Source organism: Physeter macrocephalus, chromosome 2 (genome assembly GCF_002837175.3).
Source record: "Physeter macrocephalus isolate SW-GA chromosome 2, ASM283717v5, whole genome shotgun sequence".
Lineage (NCBI taxonomy): Eukaryota > Metazoa > Chordata > Mammalia > Artiodactyla > Physeteridae > Physeter > Physeter macrocephalus.
Genome location: NC_041215.1, coordinates 69,719,671 through 69,730,185, shown reverse-complemented (window position 1 = coordinate 69,730,185; position 10,515 = coordinate 69,719,671). Strand labels below are relative to the sequence as shown.

The 10,515-nt window shown below is 36.5% G+C and overlaps 1 pseudogene; it reads left to right on the top strand.

The window, feature by feature from the left end:
• The first annotated feature begins 402 nt into the window (after positions 1-402).
• LOC112064561 (60S ribosomal protein L23-like) lies at positions 403-960 on the top strand (annotated as a pseudogene).
• The last annotated feature ends 9,555 nt before the right edge of the window (positions 961-10,515 follow it).

Here is a 10,515-nt window from a genome sequence, read left to right as displayed (position 1 = left end):
CAAAGGAATGTGCAGACTTGTGGCCCAGGATTGCATCATAAATTTTAAATAAAGGCTTATCCTTCAATAAGGCTTCAGACCTGTGGATGGATTTACAGGAGTATTCCAGAATCTGAGAGTACTGAATCTTGTGTGTCCTCGTGTTGCATCCCCTCCCCACCCAAAAAAGGGTGAAGGAGAAGAATAAGGCTAAGGAAGGATCCTGAAAATATTAACACAAAATTGAAGCTGCATTTCATAGTTTGTCCCTCTTCAGGGAATGTTGTAATGATCATTGCTCAAGTATAAGTTTTTAATGCCACTTTTTGTTTTGGAACCTAGAAAATCAATTAAACTAAAACTAGCTTTAAGAACTAGACAAGTTTTTTTGTTTTGTTTTGCTTTGTTTTGTTTTGTTTTTTGTCCCTTTCCGGCGTTCAAGATGTCGAAGCAAGGACATGGTGGGTCTTCTGGTGCGAAATTCCGGATTTCCTTGGGTCTTCCGGTTGGAGCGGTGATCACCTGTGCTGACAACACAGGAGCCAAAAATCTGTATATCATCTCTGTGAAGGGGATCAAGGGACGACTGAATAGACTTCCTGCTGCTGGTGTGGGTGACATGGTGATGGCCACCGTCAAGAAGGGCAAACCAGAGCTTAGAAAGAAGGTACATCCAGCAGTGGTAATTCGACAATGAAAATCATACTGGAGAAAAGATGGTGTGTTTCTTTATTTTGAAGCTAACACAGGGGTCATAGTAAACAATAAAGGCGAGATGAAAGGTCCTGCCATCACAGGACCAGTTGCAAAGGAATGTGCAGACTTGTGGCCCAGGATTGCATCCAATGCTGGCAGCATTGCATGATTCTTCGGTGTATTTGTAAAAGAAAAAAATGATAATAAAAATTATTTGCTCCATGTCACTCTTCTTGACACCACCTAACCCTTACCCCCTCTGTAAAATAAAACTACCCAGTGCAGAAAAAAAAAAAAAAAAAAAAAAATTACATACACTTTTAACTCTCTAATGTGAACAGAAATACTTTTAAAGAAGAGTGTTATTTATAACTGCAAAAAAGAAATAATGGAACAACCAAAACTTCCATCAATAATGGATTGGCTAAATAATGTTATGTTCACAGGAGTAAATATATGTGGTAATAAAAAAATCACATTTTACAAGTATATATTTAAAGACATGGAAAACTATTCGTTGACTATTAGGTGAAAAAGTATGTACATAACTTCCCAAATAATTTTTAAAAGTATATAAATACATTATATTTAAGATAAGGCTAAACAAGAAAATATTAAGAGTGTTTTTCTCTAGATATTGAAGTTTTAGATTTTAATTTTTTTAGTTTTTTTCTTTGTGACTTTCCCTACTTTCATTGTTAGGTTACACAATGAGTGTTAATTGCTTTTGTAATCACATCAAAACCAGTAGACTTTGTTTTCAAAACCATCTTAATAATAGAGCAAAAAGAATATAGAACAATTAGGTTACCCCCAATCAAGTGTTAAATTTTTTAAGCTACTTTTTCTGGCTTTTTCCCCTCTATCTGAAGTGATTCTACCTTAATGTTTAAATTGTTTAGATGCCTCTGGACCCATAATATCTTGTGAAGATCCACCTGGTGTAACCAACACAGATGCAATTTCATGCTTCCTATCAATGAAATTATTTTTTGATATATCTTAGGCAGGATTTGAGGTAAATGTCCCCAGCAAGAATGAAAGCTTCAAGAATCTGAGACATTTTCCTATTTCATAACCCTTAGATATTATCACTGGACCCTGGAACAGTGCCATAACCATATTTGTTGTGGATGATAACATAGGCTCAGCTCAGCTCAGCTCCAAGAAGAAATTCTTTAAAATAGACAATAAATGGGAAGGAAAAGTCAGAAAGAGGATAGGGTCCCAGTTGAGTTAATAGTGTTTAAACTTGTACTTAAGCCTTAGTCTGGCTTCTGATACTATATCAGACATAATTCCTCCTTGTGTTGTGCCTACATGGCTTCCCATGATTGCCCTGATTTTCCAAAATAATTTCTTCCCCTATGTTTGCAATTTCACATTGATTTACTTTTCAACTATTTTCCCTTTTGAAATCCTTTCTATGCCCACTTACACATAGTTATCTAAAGATGACTGGCCTAATATATTTAAGTTTTAAAGTTAAAATTAAAAATCCACTTGCTTTTTCTTTATATTGCTCAGCCTACAAACACCTAATATTGAAGATTTCATGATGCCTTCCAGCCAGTGTATAGCTCATCTGCATTAAGCAAGGGATCAACAGCCTTGATGTGGCTTCCGTAAGAATGACATTCTCACAATTATGACAGGCAGTCAGCAAGTACTGTAGCACACCCAACAATAGATGCCATAAACATGTGATATATAAGGTCAGGAAGAAAACGTTGATATATAAACAAGACTCTTACTTTGGATTATGAAATGAGAGTTTTCTAAGGAACAAATGTGGTTATTCTCGGAAAATAAATATTCTGTCATGTGGTACTTAGTTGAAGTCATAATTTTCAGTCTTAATATCAGTTCCCATATTTTTCTCGTATCACCTTCTGAAATATCACCAGAAAACATTTTTACTTCATTGTCCTCCCAATTCCAGAGCTAAACTCTCAAACCTTTAGTAAAAGAGGCCTTTAAGAAACTTGACTTGGAGAACAGTCTCAGCCATTGGCAGCATTTACTGCAATATGAGATATTAAACTATTTAATAAGTCAGAAATATTTTTAAACTAAAAATATTTCTTTCTACCTTTCCTTTCTTTATCATTACCTGACCTGTTTCTAAATAGAATTTTAGGCTGGGTCCTGTAAACTTAGAGCCTTATACAAAAAGCTATAATTTGTATATGTAACAAAGAACTTTGAGGTTATTGATAAACTGGAACATGATCTAGTTATTTAGAAAGTTTTCCTAATATGCTTGTATGTTTGTTCTTTAAATTCTCCTAATATGTATCTCAATGGTCTGGTCAGTTCAGTCAGTTCTATTGACCAATTTATTCATTGCCAGTCAATTTAATCTGAATAGTGCGTTTGTGTGAATAGACAGGACATAGTCAAATGTAAATTTGGATGTCATCCAGCTAATTTGATCTGGGAACAGAGTAAACAATTACCATTAGTGTGAAGCTTGGGATCTGATTTCCATAGCCAGACTTTCTATATTGGTCAGGGTAAAATAATTGCCAAGTCCTGTGTTTTTTGCTGTGTTGATCTGTTGTATAGACACAAGGGATTTCACTTAGCTTATTCATTCTTCCTCTCTTCACTTCTAGAACATTATGGTTTAAATTGCATCCAACCTTTTGCACATTTGTTCTGACTTCTTTACTTTGTAACTACAATATAGCACATTTGAGGTCAAATCTGTACGTTCTAATTACACAGAACCAAAAGCAGACAGGCCCCTGTGCACTTGTGAACCAAATACAGCCAAATGTTTCCATTTGTGAGCCCAAGATTACTGGGGAATTTCAAATATTTCTGTATTTCTCAATGACAAAAAGGGCATGCTTTCAGCATTAAGGCAAAAGCAGTCTTTTTTCAATTTATAAAGCTTGTAATAAAAAAATGTTTCTTTGTATGTGCTTGCTCAGAGTCTGGTTTTAAGAATTTCTTACAATGTTTTCAGTAGAAATGTTGTAACTTAGTTTTGTTGCCTGAAATCTAAGAGGTGAAACTGACTAGCAATAAAAATTAAACTGACCAGTCCAATTCCACTGACCAAACTAAAAGAAATTTGAGGATGTACAGAAAAGAAGAAAAGAGTGTTAAAAAAATACATTTGCATTTTAAAAGTACATTTTCATCTTGTAAATCTTATTGAAAACAAGGCAATAAGATTTACATGACATAAACATAAATGTGGTCAGGTATTTAGGAATAAAAACAAGCCTGGCACTGATTTATGGAATTCTTTGTGCTTTGACGTGACTAAGGGTGAAAGGTTTCTTTTGCTAAAAATAATGACACCCATACCTAAGAAAGCATCTGGATGCCATTCTTGGAACTATAAGACTTTGCTAAAAATCAGGCCTGTGACCCTAGTAACCAATCAGTCAGTCCATAATAAGTTTCTCTTTTTTTTCACATTTTTTGGCATACCCTTCTTAGTGATAGTCTTCTTTTTGAACACTGAGTGTTGGTATATGAAGAAGCTCTTTTTTTTTTTGTTGTTGTTGTTGTTGTTGTTGTTGTATGCGGGCCTCCCTCTGCTGTGGCCTCTCCCGTCGCGGAGCACAGGCTCCGGACACGCAGGCCCAGCGGCCATGGCTCACGGGCCCAGCCGCTCCGCGGCACGCGGGATCCTCCCAGACCGGGGCGCGAACCCGGTTCCCCTGCATCGGCAGGCGGACGCGCAACCACTGCGCCACCAGGGAAGCCCTGAAGAAGCTCTTTCATATGTGATGTTCTACATTATAGAACTGGATAGACATTTACGACATAATTTTACTTCTATATAAAGATGCACTTTTTTCCTGCTGTTAAATGACTAACTTGAGGTGTATGTGTCAGAGTGTGTGTGTGAATATGTGTTGTCATTGGCAAGAGTTAACTTTTCTGGACCTAAGTTTCTCATCTAAAAATATTCTGTATGATTTCAAGGTTCTCCTCTTCTAGTGTGAGTATGTGAGTGGGAGTGGTTGCCGGTGGTGTAGGGAAAAGGAATATAAGGTGTGTATTTTTCACACATCAATTTCATAGTACTTATAATGTATACAAAGGTTAAGTAAAGTAGTATTTAACTGCATATTTCAGGCACAAAATAAATTAAAAAGTAGATAAAGAACATCAGGCAGCAGGCTTCAAATGCTAAGTATTTCCTACCTCTTTGTTTTCTAGTGAAATTTTGTTCTGAAACTTCATTAGTCAATTTTTGTCCTAGCCATATATTCAGACTCTAAATTTATTGCCCAATTAAATAAATAAATGGTAAATGAATACAACATAAGAAAAAAGAAGTTGTGGAAGGCCGGGATAGTTTTCCTGATTTTAGAGATTACAGAGGAAATAAGCAATTTGGGGACTGGTTTTTTTCATGTGAACTTAAAATAGACAAACTAGGATCTCTGGCATTGTTATCCAACATGGAAAAAGGATAAGTTATTGGTAATAAGCTTTTTTGGGCCATGCCACGTGGCTTGCGGGATCTTAGTTCCCCAACCAGAGACTGAACCTGAGCCCTGGCCGTGAAAGCACGGAGTCCTAACCACTGGACCACCAGGGAATTCCTGGTAATGAGCTTTAAATGCTCTTTTTTCTTATTTTTTATTTTCTAAATTCAAATCTTTATGTTTTAGCATACATAGTAAGAAACATAAATATAATATGCCGTTTGAGTAAGTATAATACCTTATGTTTATCTTAATGACAAATTTTGTCACTAAACCTTGATATCAGAGTTTACATATAGAATTTTATTTACATATTTCTCTCATACATTCATATACTCTTGAGCAAAGAATAGCTGTCTTGGGCATAAAAAGGCCTTTTTTTTTTGGCAAGAATGCTCCTTCTACAAGGATATATTACCAAGCAGGGAAGAAGACACAGGATACTTACGTGGCAAGATAAAATAAATGAACAGTGATCCCAGGTGACTCTCTTACCCATCCATGTATCTATTATTTGTGCATCACCAGCTACATACACAGCATTTTCTTTGAAATCCAGTGTCTGCCATGTTGCAGGTCCTCAATGCATTCATTTAACAAAATGAATTTTACTGAGCACTTATTACACTCTAGGCTCTGGTCCAAGTGCTGGGAATGCAGCAGTGAACACAACAGGAAAATTATACCTGCTATAGTGAGTTTAACTGTGGCCTCCGAAAGATAAGTTCATTCTGAACCTCAGAACGTAAACTTATTTGGAATAAGGGTCTTCGAAGACGTAATTAAGGTAAGGATCTCAAGGTGAGATTAGGATGAGTTCTAAATCCAATAATTTTATAAGACAGAAAAGGAGAAGATACAGATAGAAGAAGGCCATGTGAAGACAAAGGCAAAGACTGGAGTCATGAAGCCCCAAACCAAGGAATGCCTTAGTAAAACAGAGCAGGAACATCATCTCAGGCACTCTTAGACACTGCACATTGTTAGTGCAATACATCTATCAAAGCAGACTATGAATACAGTGGGGTTTTTTTGGACCCTCAATATACTATTGTCTAATCTTGAACTAAGAGTCACCTAAAACTCCAAAGTCAAAAGATTTTTGACTAGATATGTTGTTATGTGGCCATATCTGCCACTTCCAGTGCTAAGTGTTATATTTTGCAGTCAGTTGTTCTAGCTTTCCAAGATCTTCACAGACCATGATTTTGTTATGAAAAAATACTTACTGTCACCTTCAAATTTTTTGCCTAGAAATTTAGCAAGTATGAAAATTATGTTCATATCTCATTCACTGGTAAATCAAAGCCCAGTACAGAAAGCTATAGAATACCATTTTCAACCTTACTCTATGTTGACACTCCCTCATTAATCATTAAATTTTGAGTGCAGTCATTTAAACCATTGTAAGTCTTCATATGTTCTTTTAAAATCCTATTTTCCACAGGAATATGATAGGACTTTGTCACCTGCTAATTTAAATCTAGCTATATGACATTTATAATACTTCTTTGACTTACAGGTTTAAAAAACTTTTTGAAAGAAAACTGATTTGACATAGCTTGAATTTCATTCTTAAAACCACTCTGTCTGTCTTCTAATGATTACTACTTCTTACAGATAAGTACTTCTGTCTAAAAATTTACAAAACATATATTTGATCAACTGAAGTAGGAGTTTTCTCAGGAATGTCAGTGTGCTTTTTTTCTTTACCTAACATTTTGTCAAGATTTTTCTAAATAGTATTTTCTCTTATGTAGCTTTCTGGCATCTTTTAATTTGCACCAACATTAAGCAGTATGTATTTAACAAGCTTATCTGCAAGTCATTTCCATATCTTGGACTATAACTCTATAACATTTCTTCTAGAAAGTGAAAAAGTTTGTTACCTATAAAAACAAAACTTTTAGTTAATTTTTACCCAGAAATAAGTAAAGAGGGGCAACCCATCTGAAAGAATACATAAAATTTTGGCAGAAAAAATACAGTTGTACCAAATTGCAGGGATATACTACAAGAAGAAACAAAGTCAGTTCCACAAGAGAATTATGCACTTTAACTGCAAGTTATGGGACTTCCCTGGTGGCGCAGTGGTTAAAAATCCGCCTGCCAATGCAGGGGACACGGGTTTTAGCCCTGATCCGGGAAGATCCCACATGCTGCAGAGCAACTAATCCCGTGTGCCACAACTACTGAGCCTGCGTACCACAACTACTGAAGCCCGTGCACCTAGAGCCTGTGCTCCGCAACAAGAGAAGCCGCTGCAATGAAAAGCCTGTGTACCACAACGAACCATAACCCCTGCTCGCCTCAACTAGAGAAAGCCCATGTGCAGCAACAAAGACCCAATGCAGCCAGAAATAAATAAATAAATAAAAATTTTTAAATGCAAGTTACTAAAGGAGATTCCGGCAAATTCTGCATATTACTTCAAATGTTCTTTCCTGTCAGGAGGAAGGGTAGAGGTTCAGGCTACTGCTGGGAGAAACAAGGACTGTAATACTTGTAAAGATATAACATTTTAAAGGTTTTATACTAGGCTGAAAGAGATCTTTTCCTCTGACCAGATGAGAGTTCAAGAGGATAAATTTTAGAGGAAAGGGCCCATGTGGGAAAGAAGGAGACAAATTTTCTGGAAGCAGCATTTGCAGCTGTGGACCTACAGCTATGTGGCACGTGTATGTACAAGTGTGTGTGTGTGTGTGTGTGTGTGTGTGTGTGAGGAGATTGTGTATATGTGTCTTGCAGGAAGTAGGGTGGGACAAAATACATATGTCTCATCATCATGTCTCATTGAACAGAAGTCCATGGACTTCAATTTTGTTTGTTTTCCCCTCTAATGGCACCTCTTACCAGTTTGCTCCAAAGTAGAGATGCCATCTTGGAATGAAGGGAATTACTTGTAGTGGTCAGAGCATGCCTTGAAAAAACAAAGGGCAAACATTTTATGAAAGAGATTGGATAGGGAATTCCCTGGCAGTCCAGTGGTTAGGATTCCGTGTTTCCACTGCAGGGGGCGTGGGTTTGACCCCTGGTTGGGGAACTAAGAAAAAATAAATAAACAAAGAGACTTGGTAGAACCACATAACACAGCAGGAATATGATTAGAACACACAGCAAAAGTGTCACAAGTAGCTGGCTACTACAACAGAAGTTGTAATAAACACAGATAATAGGCATACATTTCCACTTTCTCCATCCCATTATAAATGACTAGAAAGCCATATATATATAGTTTTATAAAATTTTATAGTTTATAAAATATGACAAGGAGAAAAAAATCAATAAACAGACCCCAAATAACCAAAATGATAGAATTACTAGACCACATCCTACAAAAAGCTCCTATAAACCTTGTGAATATTTTCAAGGATGTGAAGAACAACATAAAAAAACACTGAGAATAGGAATGAATGATATATGGAAACTCTGGATGTAAAAACTCAATATCTGAATCAAAAAATACAATGGATGGGATTAAGAGTACATTTCACACTGAAGAAGAAGAGGTCAGTGAACTTGAAGACACAGAAACAGAACTATCCAAAGAGGAGGACAACGAGGGAGCATTATAAAAAACTAAATAGAGGGCTTCCCTGGTGGTGCAGTGGTTGACAGTCCACCTGCCGATGCAGGGGACACGGGTTCATGCCCTGGTCCAGGAGGATCCCACACGCCGCAGAGCGGCTGGGCCCGTGAGCCATGGCCGCTGGGCCTGCGCGTCCGCAGCCTGTGCTCCGCGGCGGGAGAGGCCACAGCAGTGAGAGGCCCGCGTACCGCAAAAAAAAAAAGAGAGCATAAGTAAGCTGTGTGATATGTGTAACTGGAGTACAAAAAAAAAGTGGGGGGACAGGGATGGAGCTCAAAAACAACTGAAGATAAAACAAGTAAAACTTTTTTCAAATTTGTTGACTACTAAAATCTTACAGATCTAATTTTCTCAATCAACCCCAAGCAAAATAACTAAGCAGATTACAGATGATAGATTAGATAGATAGAGAGATAATAGGTAGATAGATAGACACACACACACACACACACACACACACACACACACCAATGCATATTAGAATCAAATTTATGAAAATTGGTCAGAAAGAGAAAATCTTAAAAGCAGCCAGAGGAAAATGCATATTACATAAAAAATAAAAATAAGAATTACAGCATACTTCTTAATGGGAAATATACAGGCAAGAAGATAACAGAATGATATAAAATTCTAGATACACTAGAATGATAGAATGATATTAAAGTTTTGGAAGGAGAAAAAACTGCCAACTTAGAATTCTATGCCCAATGAAAACAACTCTCAAAAATGAAGGAAAAATTATGATTTTTTCTAGGCAAACAGAAGCTGAGAGATTCACTGCCAGCAGAACTGCCTTACCAGAAATGATTAAAAAAAAGAATGCTTCAGGCAGAAATATAATAAATGATAGTAAGCAAAAATTTGGAAGTGACAAATATATGGGTACATATAGAAGAATTTTTCTCAAGTTTTAATTTCTTCAAAAGATATCTGATGCCTAAAGCAATGATAATAACAATGTATCTTGGAGTTTATAATGTTTGAAGAAATAAAATGAAGGACAATAGCACAAAAGAGGGGATGCAGAAACTGCACAATAGTATTATGAGGTTCTTCCACTATATGTGAAGTAGTATAATATTACTTGAATGTAGATTGTAATAAGTTAAACTCCAGAGAATCTAAAAAATCCAAGTAGAATAACTAACAAGCCAATACTAGAGATAAAAAAAGGAATAATAAAAAAGTACTCAGATTCAATGCAATCCCTATCAAATTACCAATGTTATTTTTCACAGAACTAGAACAAGAAATTTTACACTTTGTATGGAAACACAAAATACCCCAAATAGCCAAGCAATCTTGAGAAAGAAAAACAGCTGGAGGTATCAGGCTCCCTGATATCAGACTATACTACAAAGCAGTAATCAAGACAGTATGGTACTGGCACAAAAGCAGAAATATAGATCAATATTTCTGCTTGATAGAAAGCCCAGATTTATGCAGGATAGAAAGCCCAGAGATAAACCCACGCACATATGGTCACCTTATCTTTGAGAAAGGAGGCAAGAATATACAATGGAGAAAAGAGAGCCTCTTCAATAAGTGGTGCTGGGAAAACTGGACAGCTATATGTAAAACAATGAAATTAGAACACTTCCTAACACCATACACAAAAATAGTTTCTGCTTTATAACAAAGTGAACCAGCTATACATATACATATATCCCCGTATCTCCTCCCTCACACCCTCCCTATCCCACCCCTCTAGGTCGTCACAAAGCACCGAGCTGATCTCTCTGTGCTATGCAACTGCTTCCCACTAGCTATCTATTTTACATTTGGTAGTGTATA